The sequence below is a fragment of the Lithobates pipiens genome, unplaced genomic scaffold (assembly GCF_037356315.1).
Source record: "Lithobates pipiens isolate NorthernLeopardFrog02 unplaced genomic scaffold, aLitPip1_a1.2 Scaffold_3, whole genome shotgun sequence".
Taxonomy (NCBI): domain Eukaryota; kingdom Metazoa; phylum Chordata; class Amphibia; order Anura; family Ranidae; genus Lithobates; species Lithobates pipiens.
In genome coordinates this window covers 69,759,010-69,774,577 of record NW_027507790.1, presented here as the reverse complement: position 1 = coordinate 69,774,577, position 15,568 = coordinate 69,759,010, and the positions used below count along the sequence as shown (strand labels likewise).

General features: G+C 42.9%; 1 protein-coding gene across 1 annotated transcript in view; it reads right to left on the bottom strand.

Moving 5' to 3' along the window:
* The window catches only part of TMEM132D (transmembrane protein 132D), a 1,480,018-nt gene that overhangs the window by 826,800 nt on the left and 637,650 nt on the right, over nt 1–15,568 (bottom strand). The window lies entirely within an intron of this gene.

Below are 15,568 nucleotides of genomic sequence, written 5' to 3'. Positions count from 1 at the left end.
ACATGTATATCTACTGTCTTCAGCTTTAGAAATTTTTTAAAAATTACACATCGTGTTAGCCCCTGTACACACGGTCGGAGATTTCGACAACCAAATCCGTCGGATTTTGTTCGTCGGATCTTGTCCGAAACTGTTGCATACACACGGCCGGACAAAGTTGTCGAAAAATCTGATCTTTCAGAACGTGATGACGTAATTTCGTTACGACGGGACTACGGTCACGCTAGTAGCCAATAGCTTTGATGTAGGAATTTGATCTGAGCATGCGTGGCACTTGGTCCGATCAAAATTCTCTATTCTATGGCCGATCAGACCAGTTTGTCGCAAAATATTTCCAACAAGTTGGAAAATTGGGTCCGGCGGATATTCCGACAGAATCAGTCCGATGCATACCACACATAGTCGGATTATCCGACAACACGGTCCGATAGGACACATTCCGACGGATTCTCCGACCGTGTGTACAAGGGCTTAGAGATTTTCTCTTCCTGTTCAGCGCTGGGAGTGGATTCTTGGCATACAGCCAAGACAGCTGATTGGAGGAAAGGCACCCCCCCTCCACATAGGCAGAGACTTGCAAAAGCTGTGCTGTGACAAGGCAAGCTCTCTGCTAATCTATTTATAGCAACCTCCCTCAAGACAAATTTCAGGCTGGCTTTATCTTGGTTGACAGAGCAACTAAATAACTAAATAACAGAAATACACGTGACTTAGTGCTTTGAAGAGCGATAAGAAAACACTACAGATATATGTGCTTAGGTCAAATGTCATGAATCGGGTTTACATCCACTTTAAGTTCCTACCCTTTCCTATTCTATACAAAGCTAAGAAAAAAAGTTATACTTTAATTGTAAAACATGATCTATAAAAAGCACACAGTTACAATTATAAGATGAAAGGCGTAATGTACTGTGCTGAGGGTACATGGAGGCAAAAGAGTGGCAGAGACACCTGGAAAGTTTAGGTAGCAAAAGTTTCACAGAGTGTAAAATCCTTTTAGATTTTACAGATTAATGGTTTTGGCAGCTGTTAACCTTTGCTTCTACTGAGCAATAGATAAAATGGTTTTAAACCATTTAAGTTAGCAAAACCTTTAATCTGCAGCCTCATCTCTCGCTTATATCACATGGAGAACTTGATGCTCTGTTAGTGCTGAACACCAGGAGACAGATATACACAGATTTGAAATATATACTGTATATGTTAACGGTTTTAAATCAAAAAGATTTATAATCCTCTTCAACCAGGTTTGGAATTTACATATTCATGTTACATGGCATGGCCAGATAAGAGACCACAATTGCACATCCACAGCAAAAGGGTATTTAAACCCTAACAACGAAATTCTCTTTTTTGCCCCCTTTTGGTCTGTTACCTAAACCACTTACATATCTGTTTGAGTGCATAAAAATACCACAAACACACTGAATGAATAACTTAGGCTGGGCATAGACAGTGCTGCCAGGGGAATCCCACCTGCCAGGCCATTGTCTTATCCAGGCGGATGGAGGCAGCGGGTGGGGGAAGCCATCCCCATCAGATGAAGATAGTAATTATAGCTAGGGGCAATAGCAGCCACTTGCAATAATTGCAGGTAAATCCAGCAGGCTAGCTGTACCCAAGTTGATCTATCAATCAGTGGCCATTTATGGTTCAAATCTCTGTCCGGTTGCTGCTGAACCAGCTGAGATTCGAATTGTGTACGGCTGTTTTTCTCTGTGCGTGGCACCCCCTCTTTTCCCCCTGCCCCTTTGGGATGTGAGAGATTGGATGGGCACCAATATGAGGCACATCAGCCCCGCGCCTTGCACATGGCATCAAATTTGGTGCCATTGTGCTGGCGCATCTTTATAACATTGGTGGCTATTCCATGAGGGAGGGTCTTTGGCGCCAATCGCTGGGCACAAGCTGCTTCTTAGACGATGACCCCTCCCCTTATTTGCCATGCTAGCCTGATGTTGGGAGGTACCTGGGGTGGTGCCTTTGGTATATATGTCACTGCCAGTTGAATTAGACAGTCTCTTTTGTTTTTTTTTCTTCTCTGAGGACATTACACACCACACCCGGATTATGTTGCTAACATGTGGGATCACCAGGTAATTAGTCTGGGAGTCTCTCTTTATATGGGTTCCTTTTGTACTGTGTCTTCCCTTACTCTATAAGTTCTCTGTTGGAGATATTTTATGGCAGGTTTAATGCAATGCTTATGTTCATTCCACACTTGGGTTGTGGTTTTCTCTAACTTTTTTCCCCACGTGTTCTCCTTTTCTTTTCATCCTATTAAAATCCATAGGTTTTTTTATTTTAGCACATAGCACCACCCACTATATTCATTAACAATTCAATATTTTTTACACATATTCACTGGAGCTGTCACTTGCAATTATAACTACTATGACATGGAGACCCATATCCCTCTGTGGGTTTCCACGGGTCACTTCCACAGCTCCCGAGACAGACATATCCCTGGCAGCCCTCAATTTGCAACACCACATGCTGAATCTGGAGCTGACTTGTAACTCAGGTATGGATATATTTTTTCTTCACCCTTTTTCTTGAGTTAACCCTCAAACTACATTGATATCTATATGTTATTTGCCGACGTGCACCTTGCATCTGCTCCTGAAGAAGTGGAGTAAACTCCATGAAACGCATGCGTCAAACGATTTTAATATATATTTTATGATATGGATTACAAGCCAGCCCACAACAATTATACTTTATACTTCAATGTGTTATGCATGACATGCATGTATTTATATGAATTATAATATGCCATCATGATCTCTGTACATACATGAAAGAATAAATCTGTCCTCATGCATTTGACCACTTTACCAGCTATGTGTCACGTGCATCATTTAAAGTTCCAAACTTTTTTTCTTGTAAATAAACCTTGTATGGCCAGCCTTAAGCCCCATACACACTATCAGTTTTTCTGCTGAGTTTTTCCTTCAGATTTACCAAAACCATGTAGTAGAAGGGCCTGCCTGATTGCATACAAATGGAAACTCCTAAGGTTTGACCTCATATTATATGGTTTTGGTAAATCTGAAGGAAAAAGTCAGCAGAAAAACTGATAGTGTGTATGGGGCTTTACTGTGCTCAGCCTGTGCTATACTCAACTTCCAAGCAGTGTTATCAGCCATGCCCAGTTCTTCTTATACATACTGCGTACACACAGTCTGACTTTCCCACGGCAAATGTGCGATCGGAGCTTGTTGTCAGAAATTCCGACTGTGTGCAGGCTCCATCGGATAGTTCCCATCGGAATTTCCGTCACACAAAATTTGAGATCTGGTTCTCAAATTTTCCAACAACAAAATCTGTCCGCATACATTCCGATCTTGTGTACACAACTCCAACGCATAAAGTTCCACGCATGCTCGGAATCAAGCAGAAGAGCTGCACTGGCTATTGAACTTCATTTTTCTCGGCTCGTTCTAAGTGTTGTACCTCACCGTGTTCTTGACATTCGGAAATTCCGACAACTTTGTGCGACCGTGTGTATGCAAGACAAGTTTGAGCCAACATCCATCGGAAAAAATTCCATGGATTTTGTTGTCAGAAAGTGTGATCGTGTGTACGTGGCATTAGAGGAGGGGAAGGAGATCTGTAGTCCTAACACAACTCCTGTCCTAGGGCACACTGAGTAAGTTTTCTCACCCTAGGGCAGAATGTGTGTTACTGTTCACTAGGTAAAAATAAAGGGAAATCACCAGCAAAAAAGGGAATGGATGTAATCACTACATTTAAGGATTGGTAAGCTGCAAAATATTACATTTTTTCCTGGGCTTACTTACAGATTAGGCTCAATTCAAGCTTTGACTAGCATTGGAAATGGGCTTGGAGAAAAGTGTGGGTGAGGTTGGGCTATAAATAATCATCATGGTCACTGACCAAACCACAAATCTGCCGACTGAATAATAAAAGATCTCTTAACTCTTATTTCTCCAAACAGCACACTCCTAGTGTTGAGCTGACAGTTGTGTACAATGCAGTAGTCAGAGATAGACTAGCTCACAGTAATTCCCTTCTCTCCTACAATATGAGATCTGCTGTGCAGTGTTAATAAAAGGAGCTAACCTAAATACAGGTTTAGATGCTTATACTTACTGGAATAAATGGTGATTTTTGCTTGAAGGGGTTGTAAAGGTTTTTTGTTTTCGTTTTCTAAATAACAACAATGGAATACTTACCTGCTCTGTGTAAGGGTTTTGCACAGAGTGACCTGATTCTCCTCTTCTGGGGTGTCCCAGCGGAGCTCCTGGCTCCTCCCCACATCAGGTGCCCACTCAGAGACCCGTATTTCAAGGGGGCACCCATGCGGGCATGCTCCCGAGTCTTGCCGCTGTGCCCATTGACTCTGTCATGCTCCCCAGCTCCCATGTCACAGGATTTGATTGACAGCAGCATAAGCCAATGGCTGCTGCTGCTGCTATCAATATATCCAATGAGGACACGAGACAGCAACTGGAGCTGCTGGGCTGGTTCTTGTCGTTGGAAAGATTGGGTTCAGGAAAGTTAAAGGAGGGCTCTGGGGGGCTGCTGCACTACAGAAGGTTTTCCACCTTAATGCATAAAATGCATTAAGGTGAAAAACCTTGAGAGTTTACAACCCCTTTGAGTTCAACTTTAATAATAATCATTTTCTGAACAATCAGACTTGTTCAGTAAGGCAGTGTTGGAGTACTGCAAACCATTTAAATCAATCAAACTGATTTGGTCTTGAAAGTGTTAAAGTGGTTGTAAAGGCTAAAGGTTTTTTTTTTTTACCTTACATTCTCTTTACATTCTCTGCATTAGGCTGTGTTCACACTATTTGCTAGGCAGCTCACAGCAGAATTTGGACCTGAATTGGAGCTAAAGACACACAGGACCCCTCTGCAGTGCGCTCCGTGACCATGTGTGAACTGGCTCTATTGAGAGCCGCTCACAGTCTCCTATCATGCAAATTGGGTGCGTTAGGGTAAACAAACCTTGGATGTCCCGCCCCCCACCAGATACTTACCTGAGCCCGATCTTGATCCAGTGCTGTAGCAGCGCCGCTCCCTCTTTCCTCACAGGGACTGAGGCAACAGTGGGAGCAATTGGCTCCTTCTGTTATCAATCAAATCCTGATGGAGCAGGAGGCAGGGCCTAGACAGTGTTTGTCAATAGACACACACAGCCTGGCTCCGGAACAAGCCTCCATGTATGTCACCATAGGAATCAGCTTCCTATGGTGGTTCATGCAGAAAAAGAGGAGCCAAGACTGCCAACAGGGAACCTCAGAAGAGGAGGATTGGGACCGCTCTGTGCAAAACCATTGAAAAACCAATGGTAAGTATAACGTGTTTGTTGCTGTGTTTTTCTGAAGATGGAAAGGAGCCCCATTCTGAAACACGTTGATTTAAAATGATGGTAAATATATTATTTTGCCTTGGACTATACCCTACCAGTGTGTCCTACAGTTTCTGATGGGAACTTGTGGATACTAACCTTAAACTAGAGTGGAAGCACACTGAATGTGCGATTTATTCATCTAAGCTTGTTTTTTGTACTTCACAGAGGTGTATGGCAGCCAAGTTACAGGAAGAGCATTTCCATGTAAGTGGTATCTAATCAATATGTAATCAATATGTATAAGTCTACTCTCAGAAGTACTTTCCCTCTGCTTATGCTTTAGATTCCGCAGCTTTCTACTAAGGATTGGGGCAAGCAGCTCATATAGACTTAGAAGTTATTAGTACTAAAGCTCCTTTACAACCTCTGTTTGTGACAGAACTTGAGGCTCCCCTGTGTGCTGTGAGTTATTGCCTTTTCATTAACAGAAGAAGTAGAATGGCACCATCCATCCAATGCACATTTCTTTCCTGCTGTCTCCGTAAACAACAGAGCACAGAATTTGTCAACTCACCAGGTACTCTGGATAAATACAATGTCATCTTAACCTTCTGAGGCCTAGAGAAAATGGTTAGGCCAGAACTGTATGTTGGGTTGAGCAGCAGTTTTACCTTGGCCGTTTTTACACTAAATGTGTTGAAATGCTTTGGATTTACCATCACACCTGTGATAAAGGAGCAACATTTTCAGTCTCTTTAACATCTATGAAAACCTTTTCAATGTTTGATTTGGTATGGTTTGTATTTTTATTATGGTACCATCTTGTGCTCACTCCAGCAAGACTGACAGCCAGATACAAGATAGGTTACTTAAACTCGTTATTGGCTTCCAATGACAAGATGATAAATGTTTATTATGCAGTGTGAACTACCCCCTCCCATCCAAGCAATGCCAGTACAATAGAAGATTCTTTCATTAAAAAAAAAAAATGCACTTTTAAAGCAGAAATAAATGAACCTTGAACCTCCCTCATTTCTCACTACAAAGCATGTCACCCAGGGCAGCGGGAATGTGAGCTCTTCTAAATTACCAGTGCTCCACAACATCCATAGCCACCACTATTTGACAGATATGCTCAAAAAGTAATCCATTAGAAAATCCTAACAACCTGTCAGGGGACTCCTCAGGTTTAGTACAAGAGAAAAGAGTTCAAGCTGATCAATTATTTTATTCTTGTGTTGCAGTTTTATGATTATGGTTCAGCTAATATAGATTTCTGTCTGGGTCAAAGATCAGGGGATTTAGGAGATGCTTGTTTAAAGAGTAACTGCACTTTTGTTGAGAAAAAAACATTCCCTCTGGGTGATCTATGTACAATGCAAGGATCTTAACAAACTTTGTTGGAGATACCTACCTTTTGTTATTCTAAAGAAATCCCTGTGTGTTCCCCTGTGCCCCTGTGAAGAGTGAGTCTATGGGGAGTGGTTTCATAATTATCAACCAGCTGCTGCAGAATCAGGGCTCTAATGAGGAAAATTGCAGTGTCCAGTGTCCTTTATGCCTCATACACACGATCAAACAATCCAGTGGAAAAGTCTGGTGGACTCAAGTCTGCCGGACAATCCGCCCATGTGTAGGCTCCGGCGGATTTTTTTTTACCCAAAAGTCCGGCGTACTAAGAAAGTAGTTTTGCACTCCAATCTGTCCGCCGGACTCGCATTTCGGCGGACAGTACGGCCGCGTGTGTGCCAGTCCGCCGTACTTTTGAAATGAACAGACTTTTCCCACCCAGAGAAAAATTTTGAGCGCATCTCCAGGTAGCCTGGTATGGACTTAAAGGGGAATCCCTACGCCGAAAAATCGGCGTGGGGGTCCCCCCTAGGTCCATATCAGACCCTTATCCGAGCACGATACCCGGCCGGCCAGGAAAGGGGGTGGGGACGAGTGAGCGCCCCCCCCCCCCTCCTGAGCCGTACCAGGCCGCGTGCCCTCAGCATGGGGGGTACCTTGGGGGAGGGGGGGGGCTACTGATACTTAAGCATTTGAAATGTCAAGATGAAGACTTTTCATGAAAGTAAAATGATCAAGAATTATTATTTTTAATTTATAACATACAAAGTATCTTTTAATTATGTGCTAATTTTGTAAAGCTTAACACCAGCCAAAACTTTTAGTTTTAGTTTTGAACAGCGTGGGGAAAGGACCTCCTATCCTTTTCTCTTTTTTTGTGGTATGTGCTCCCTTTATGAGACTTTTTTAACGTTGGATTTGGCCTTTAAAGGCTAAGTTCCCCTTTGGCGTATGTTACATCCATATTTAGCTCCCACATCCCTTCCCCTATGACAGCAGGTGGGGGTTGCTCTTGCCTGCACCTGCTGAGCATGGCTCCGCATGAAAATCATACTGTTTTGTAACACCATATTGCAAGGCATCCCTCAAGCATGTTATTTAAATGCAGGGATTTTTTCCGCGGGAATGTGGGGGAACGCAGTTCTGACTGCTCTAGCACTGAATGTATGTAATTGCAAGGGGTGCTGGGGTGTGCTGGAGGGTCTATTGTTGCTATCTGCTGGGGTATCTATTATCTCTGGAGGGGATCTATTGTTGCAGGGTTACTATTGTTGCTGAGAGGGATCTACTATTGAGGGAGAAGTCTATTGATGCTAGCTGCTGGGAGCTATATTGTTGCTGGGGTGAGTCTATTGATGTTTGGGCAAGTATTGTTTTTGGGGGGCCTATTGTTCCTGGGGAGATTTATTGCTGTGGCTGCAGGAAATCTACTATTTTACTGCTTTCCTTGTTATCATTAAGAAATTCCATACAAAAAAACACAAAATGATACTTGGCTCTGTATTCTCCAAAAGGGGTGATACCAGGAGATGGGTAGGGGTGGAACTAAGGGACAGTGCTCTGAGGTGGGTAGGGGGCAGAGAAAAGGGAAGTCTCAGAAGGGGGGGGGCAGTACCTCCACCTATTCACTGAGAAAAAATATTTGTATTTTCAATGCTGTCCTCAAAGCTATATGAAAGGACTCTTTCCCCGTTGTACAGTTTTTTTACCTTTTTTTCTTTGGTACCCGTCTCACATGGCAGTGGGCAGCTTTGAGTGCCTTTATAATTATAGTAGTTTTCCTATTAGAGCTAAAAATATCCATAATGTAACATCAAGGGTTACTCCTTATAGATGTCAACGGACTTGTGACACATGCATTGTGCTGTGGCAAAATGTGGGTGTGGCCAAACTCTTAACAGTGGGAGGTTATTAACCTCCCTGGCGGTACGATTATTTCGGTTTTTAGGGGCTAAAAGCGGTACCATTATTTTGCATGAAAATTTGGTGTTTTATATTGTAGTCCTGTAATTCTTAGGAATAACTCTCTTAAATCTATCCAAACCAGAGTCTAGCAGACATCCCGGGTATAATAAAGTTTGAAAAATGAAATCATAAATTATAATATAATAAATAATTGTACCAAATAATAATATAACAATAATAAAAAATATTTAATAATGTAATCAAATCAAAAACACTGAAATTTGCTCAGTTGCAGAATTGTCACTGTCATTACTTTTCAGTATTTGATGACGGATCTCCCCACAAATCGCTATCCCTCAATTCTGCGAGTGATTACAATTTATTATCGCTATTTTCTAGCTGGTCTAAAATCATTTTTGATCTAAAGGGACGGTTTTGGTTGCTATGGACAATCTCCAGTTTCCAGGCATAAAGAACAGTTTTTATAATATAAAACTGCATGCAGGACACTGGGCAGACCACTAGGGACAACGGGGATGTGAAATATTTACATGCAGCAATGTAATCTGTAAGATTACATTATACTGTATGTATACTGTGTGTTTCACTTTTTGAATTTGCCGCCGATCTCCGTCCCCGTGCGTCGCAACGCTCGCAGGGAACGGAGATTGGCTCCGTGATGAATCGAGCGAGACACGGCTCGCTCGTACAGTGGGGAGACAACGCTGGATCCGAGGAAGAAGGTAAGTAAACCTCCTCCTGGATCCAGAGATGCAGTCCCGAATCAGCCAGACTCGGGAAGACCGTCAGGGGGGTTAAGGGGCGAGGTTAAAACTAAACCCATGCTTCTTTGTACCTATAAAATATGCTTTGATTTATTTTTCTGAGCCTACCTTAACCACTTGACAACTGGGCACTTAAACCCCCCTCGTGACCAGACCAATTTTCAGCTTTCGGTGCTCTCATACTTTGAATAACAATTACTCAGTTATGTAATATTGTACCCAAATTAATTTTTTGTGCTTTTTTTCATACAAATAGAACTTTCTTTTGGTGGTATTTGATCTCCTCTGGGTTTTTTTATTTTTTGCGCTATAAATGAAAATAAAAACAAAAACACATTTTTCTTAGTTTCTGTGATACAATTTTGCAAATTATTAATTTTTCTTCATAAATTTTGCCCACAATTTATACTGCTACATATCTTTGGTAAAATAACTCAAATTAGTGGATATTATTTGTTTTTTGTGAAAGTTAGAGAGTCTACAAGCTGTGGTGCAAATCATAAAAAATTGATCACACTTGATGTACTGGTGGCCATCTCATTTCTTGCAACCTGAACAAGCCAGAATAGTACAAATACCCCCCAAATGACCCCTTTTTTGAAAGTAGACATCCCAAGGTATTTAGTAAGAGGCATGGTGAGCTTTTTGATGTTGTCATTTTTTCCCACAATTCTTTGCAAAATTAAGATTTTTTTTTTCCACAAAATTGTCATTGTAATAGGTTATTTCTCTAACATGGCATGTGTAAACAACAAATGACACCCCCACATACATTCTGCTAGTCCTCCTGAGTATTACGATACCACATGTGTGGGGCTTTTTCACAGCCTAGCCACATAGAGAGGCCCAACATTCAGGGAGCACTATCACGTGTTCTAGGAGCATAAATTAGACATCTTCCTTGTTGACTACCTATTACACTTTTGAAGGCCCTGGAGAACCAGGACAATGACACGTGACACTGACGTGGCACTGATGACAGATGGCACTGATACGTGGCACTGATGACACGTGACACTGATGCCAGATGGCACTGATATGTGGCACTGATGACACGTGACACTGATAACAGATGGCACTGATGATATATGGCACTGATATGTGGCATTGATGACAGATGGCACTAATATGTGGCACTGATGACACGTGGCACTGATGTGACACTGATGACACATGGCACTGATGTGGCACTGATGACAGATGCCACTTATATGTGGCACTGTGGACAGATGGCACTGACAGGTGGCACTGGGGACAGATGGCTCTGACAGGTTGCAGTGGGGATAGGTGGCACTGGGGAGAGATGGCAGTGGGGATAGATGGCAGTGACGTACTGTGAGCACTTTATTTTTATTTTTTTCTCTCAACGCTGCAGCCACTGGTCTCTCCCTCCTCACACAGAGACAGCGTGTGTGGAGGAGAGCCGGCGATGAGAGATGATCTCATATGTTTACATATGAGATCATCTCTCATTGGACAATCAGATCACACTGTAAACGGCCGCTATGATTGGCCATTTACAGCGATCAGTGGCTGGCTGTGTCCAAGGGACACGGCCAGCACAGAATTTCCCTGATGCGCGCTCGCGGGATCGCGCATCGCAGAAGTAAACAGGAGGATGTCCAGGGACAGTCTCCCGGCAATTGGCGTCCGCGCTGCAGCTGTCTTTTAGCTATAGCGCAGGCGTCTAGTGGTTAAAGGAGAACTTCGTTAAAATAGTCAGGAACCCAATACCAACTAACAATTGTTGAGACAATGAACACTTTGGTGACAAGTATGTAATATACAGTATTGTGTATATAGTTCAGGAGAGTGTAAGTCAGAGCACAAGGGTTGGGAAGTTCTGCAGTCAGTGTTGGGTTTAGAAAACATAACCTAGACTGCAGGGATCCAGGGTGTGTTCAAGGATCAGTAGTATGTAACGCACAGTGGGCTGTAGTCGGTGCTGGGTTTAGAAGTACATGGCACACAAAGAGCATGGCACAGAATGCAGTGAACAGGAGTACATAATGCACAGAATGCAGGGTACAGGAGTGTTATGAACAGAATCCAGGGAACAGGACTATGTAATGCACAGAATGCAGGGGGCAGGATTGTGTAATGCACAAAATGCAGGGAACAGAAGTGTGTAATGCACAGGATGCAAGGGGCAGATGTGTTTTGCACAGAATGCAGAGAACATGTATATAATAGGCTTGTGCAATTTGTTTCGTAACAAATGAAAATTTGGACGAATTTTGCATCTTTCGGATATTCGGATGCATCTGAATGTCTGAATAAAAAAAGAATGAATTTCAAAAATACGAAAGAAATTATAGCGGATATAATGAATGAATTTGACATGATTCAATAATTTGTTAACCACTTGCTTACTGGGCACTTAAACCCCCCTCCTGCCCAGACCAATTTTCAGCTTTCAGCGCTGATGCACTTTGAATGACAATTGCGCGGTCATACAACACTGTACCCAAATGAAATTTTTATAATTTTTTCCCCACAAATAGAGCTTTCTTTTGGTGGTATTTAATTACAGCTGGGAGTTTTATTTTTTGCTAAACAAACAAAAAAAGATGCAAAATAAAAAATGTTTTAAAATCATGTTTAATAGTTTGTTATAAAATTTTGCAAACAGGTCATTTTTCTCCCTCATTGAAAAGCGCTGATGAGGCGGCACTGGTGGACACTGATAGGCTGCACTGGTGGGCACTGATAGGCACGGTTAAGGTGGCACCGATAGGCACAGATAAGGCGGTACTGATAGGCACAGATAAGGTAGCACTGATGGGCACAGATAAGGTGGCACTGATAGGCAAAGATAAGATGGCACGGATGGGTGGCACAGATGGGTGGCATGGATGGGTGGCACGGATGGGTGGCATGGATGGGCACGGATAGGTACCACTGATAGATGGGACTGATGGGCACTGATAGGTGGCACTGATAGGTGGCTCTGATAGGTGGCACTGCTGGGCACTGATGGGCGGCACTGATGGGCACTGATGGGCACTGGTAGATGACACTGATGGGCACAGATATGGCACAGGTGAAGCACTGTTGTTGAGGCAGATTGTGGGCACTGATGGGTGGTACTGTGGGCACTGACAGGTGGCACTATGGGCACTGATGGGTGGCACTATGGGCACTAAGGGATGGTACTGATGGGTGGCACTTTTACTTTATTTAGGTGGCACTGGCAGGGGGCAGGTGGGCACTAATGACTTGGCCGTGATCGGGACTGAAGTGATCGGCTTTTTTTTTTCTCCTCGCGCTGTCAGCGTGAGGAGGAAAAATAGCCTATTACCAGCTGTTGTGATCACATGATCAGCTGTCATTGGCTGACAGCTGATCACGTGGTAGGGGGTCGGGATCGACCCCTTGCTCCAATCTGTGATCAGGCGAGTCTCATAGGCCGCTTGTGCACGGGACAACGTCAATAGACGTCGTCCCGGCAAAGGAGGTCCGCACTGTAGCTGGCATTCGATCTCAAGCGGTTAAAGATCTAATGAAACAAAAGGTCAACTCAAAGTAAATCTTACAGTCCAATCAGCTGATTAATTTTGTGCTGGAGGTTGGATTACTGGCAAAGTGCCAGGGGTGAACTGACCATTCAGCCACTCGGGCACTGCCCGAGGGCCCCAGGCCACTAGGGGACCCCATCAGGGTTGCCAGCCTCAGTAAAACCAGGGACAGTATGTAAAAAGCTGTGTTTTTTTTTTACATCTGTCTCTGATATGTCCAGAAATTATAGCTGCCTTGCCTCTCCAGTACCTTCTCAGCCAATATAAACATGTCTGTGTATACTGTGTGATTGTATACTGTGTGTGTGCATTTGTGTATACTGTGTGGTCCCATAATCTCTGATTGCCTGGGGGCTCCATAATCTCCTATTGCCCGGGGGCCCCATGAGTTGACAGTCCGCCCCTGCAGTGCATTCCTGAGAACTGAGTGAGAAAGGTGTTGTATTTGAGCAGAGGAGAAGAGATATTGTCATTGTATGTGTTAAAAGATTCAATAAATAAACAACCAAACTACGAATCATTATCCCGAATATATATATATATATATATATATATATATATATATATATATATATATACACATAAATATCAAATTTCAACGAATACGAACAAAATGATAGCGCATATAATGAATGAATTCAACATGATTTGAGATCCAGTATAACGAATTTCGACACTCTACAGAAATAACGAATTATCCGAAAACATAATAACGTAACATAACAAATATAACGGAACTAAATTATGTATTTTATGAATGACAATGAACTGAAACTAAACAAAATTTTCCATTGTGCACAAGTCTAGTATATAATGCACAGAATGCAGGGTACATGAGTGTGTAATGCACAGAATACAGGGAACAGGAGTGTGTAATGCACAGAATGCATGGGGCAGGTGTGTTATGCACACAATGCAGAGAACAGGAGTACATAATGCACAGAATGCAGGGGACAAGAGTGTGTAATGCATGGTAAGAGTCAGGAGTACAAAACAAAGTGTGCAGGAGTCAGGGGCATGTAATACATAATATTGGGGTAGGGAGAGGTAAAAATCCCCCTACCCCATCCTGCAAGCAATACGCTCCCCCATGGTACCCTTTCAGCAAAAAAATCACCCTTCCTCCCCTCTGAAAGAAAAAAAGAAAAATCCAAGAATAATTTGCACGCTCACCACTCCCTAGTACAAATCCTTTCTCCTCCTCCTCACAGAAAAATTCTTCCACATAAATCCCCCTTCCTAACACAAATTTCCTCTTGACAGCACAAATCCTTCTCCTCCAGTACCCCTCTCAGAATCAATCCTCGTCCACACCCCAAATCCTTTGTCCCAGCACACCCACCCCCCCCCCCCCATTCTAGTACAAATCCTCTCCCACCCAATTTTCCCTCTTCAAATCAACCCCAGCACAAAAACTTGTTAACTTAACACCCCAAAAGTAAGTCACAAATGCAGTGCATTTGTCTGCACCGGATCACAAGGTACAGTAATACCATGTGATCCGGTTATTGTTTTTTTTGGTGTGGTCTGGTGCAATTTCAGCTCATTTATAAGAATGGGCTGAAATTGCACTGCATTTGTATTGCATGCTAATCACACAAGAACACACATTGCGTTCCTGTGCAATTTGTGGTGTGAACCAGCCCTGAGTCCTGGGCTCCACTAACTTGTCTGGCAGGGGTCACTAGCTTAGGCCTTGCATCTCTTGCAGAGTGCTGGGGGTGCCAGGTGCCACGATTTCCTCCTCTGCCAGCATCTCTTTGATTTGGGGGGGAGAGGATATGTGACATGTGCTGGAGAGGTGGGGGGATGTATTTCATATCCAACCCGCCTTCTAGCACAAGTCGTCCCCTCCTTTAGTGCCCCCTAGCACGTATCCTCCATATCCTCTTCCCCCTCAAATCATTCTAAATATAGTTCTTTGTTGCCGAATCCACTCATTGTGACTGCGATCATCATTGTCACATATGAGGTTCATGGCCTTGTGCTTACACAGGCCTTTCCCTTTAAAGCGGAAGTAAACTCATCGATCTAACAGTTTGAAAAAACAGTTACATTCCCAGCATGCCGGAAATGTTAACTGTCACATTGGTGGTGCTCTCAACCAAACTGTCAAACCATCCAATGGCTGGTGTCATAACTGATCACATGTGCAGCTTCATGGCAGTTAAAGATTAAATAGAGGCCAAGATGGCAGCTTCCTTGGCTGAAAACGATAGGGTTTACTTCCACTTAAATTTTTCTCCTATTGATTGGGCAGCTTGGGGAGCAAAAGAAAGCTAAGTATATGCTGCTTTTTTGAAATTGCTAGTTACTTTGTGATTCTGCTGACATATTCAGTTTAGTCATTTACAAGAAGATCTTGTAAAGAGAGCTAAATGAACCTGTGCTCAGTTCAAGGTGGGTTCGGCAAACATCACCAACATTTGAGTGCCGAATGCAAACCACATTAAAGTTAATGGGAGTCAAATGTTAAAAAACAGTCATTTACATTTTCTAGGCTAATAAGAAAGGGCACTACCCTGGAGAACATGTACCAAGTCAAAAATGTAAAGATAAAAAAAATCTATTTGGCAGGGAGCAGCGATTTTGATAATGACTAAAGAACAACATTAACTACTTCACCCCCGGAAGGATAATAATCAATCTTATTCACTTGACCTGTCAGTGGTCATAAAAATATGG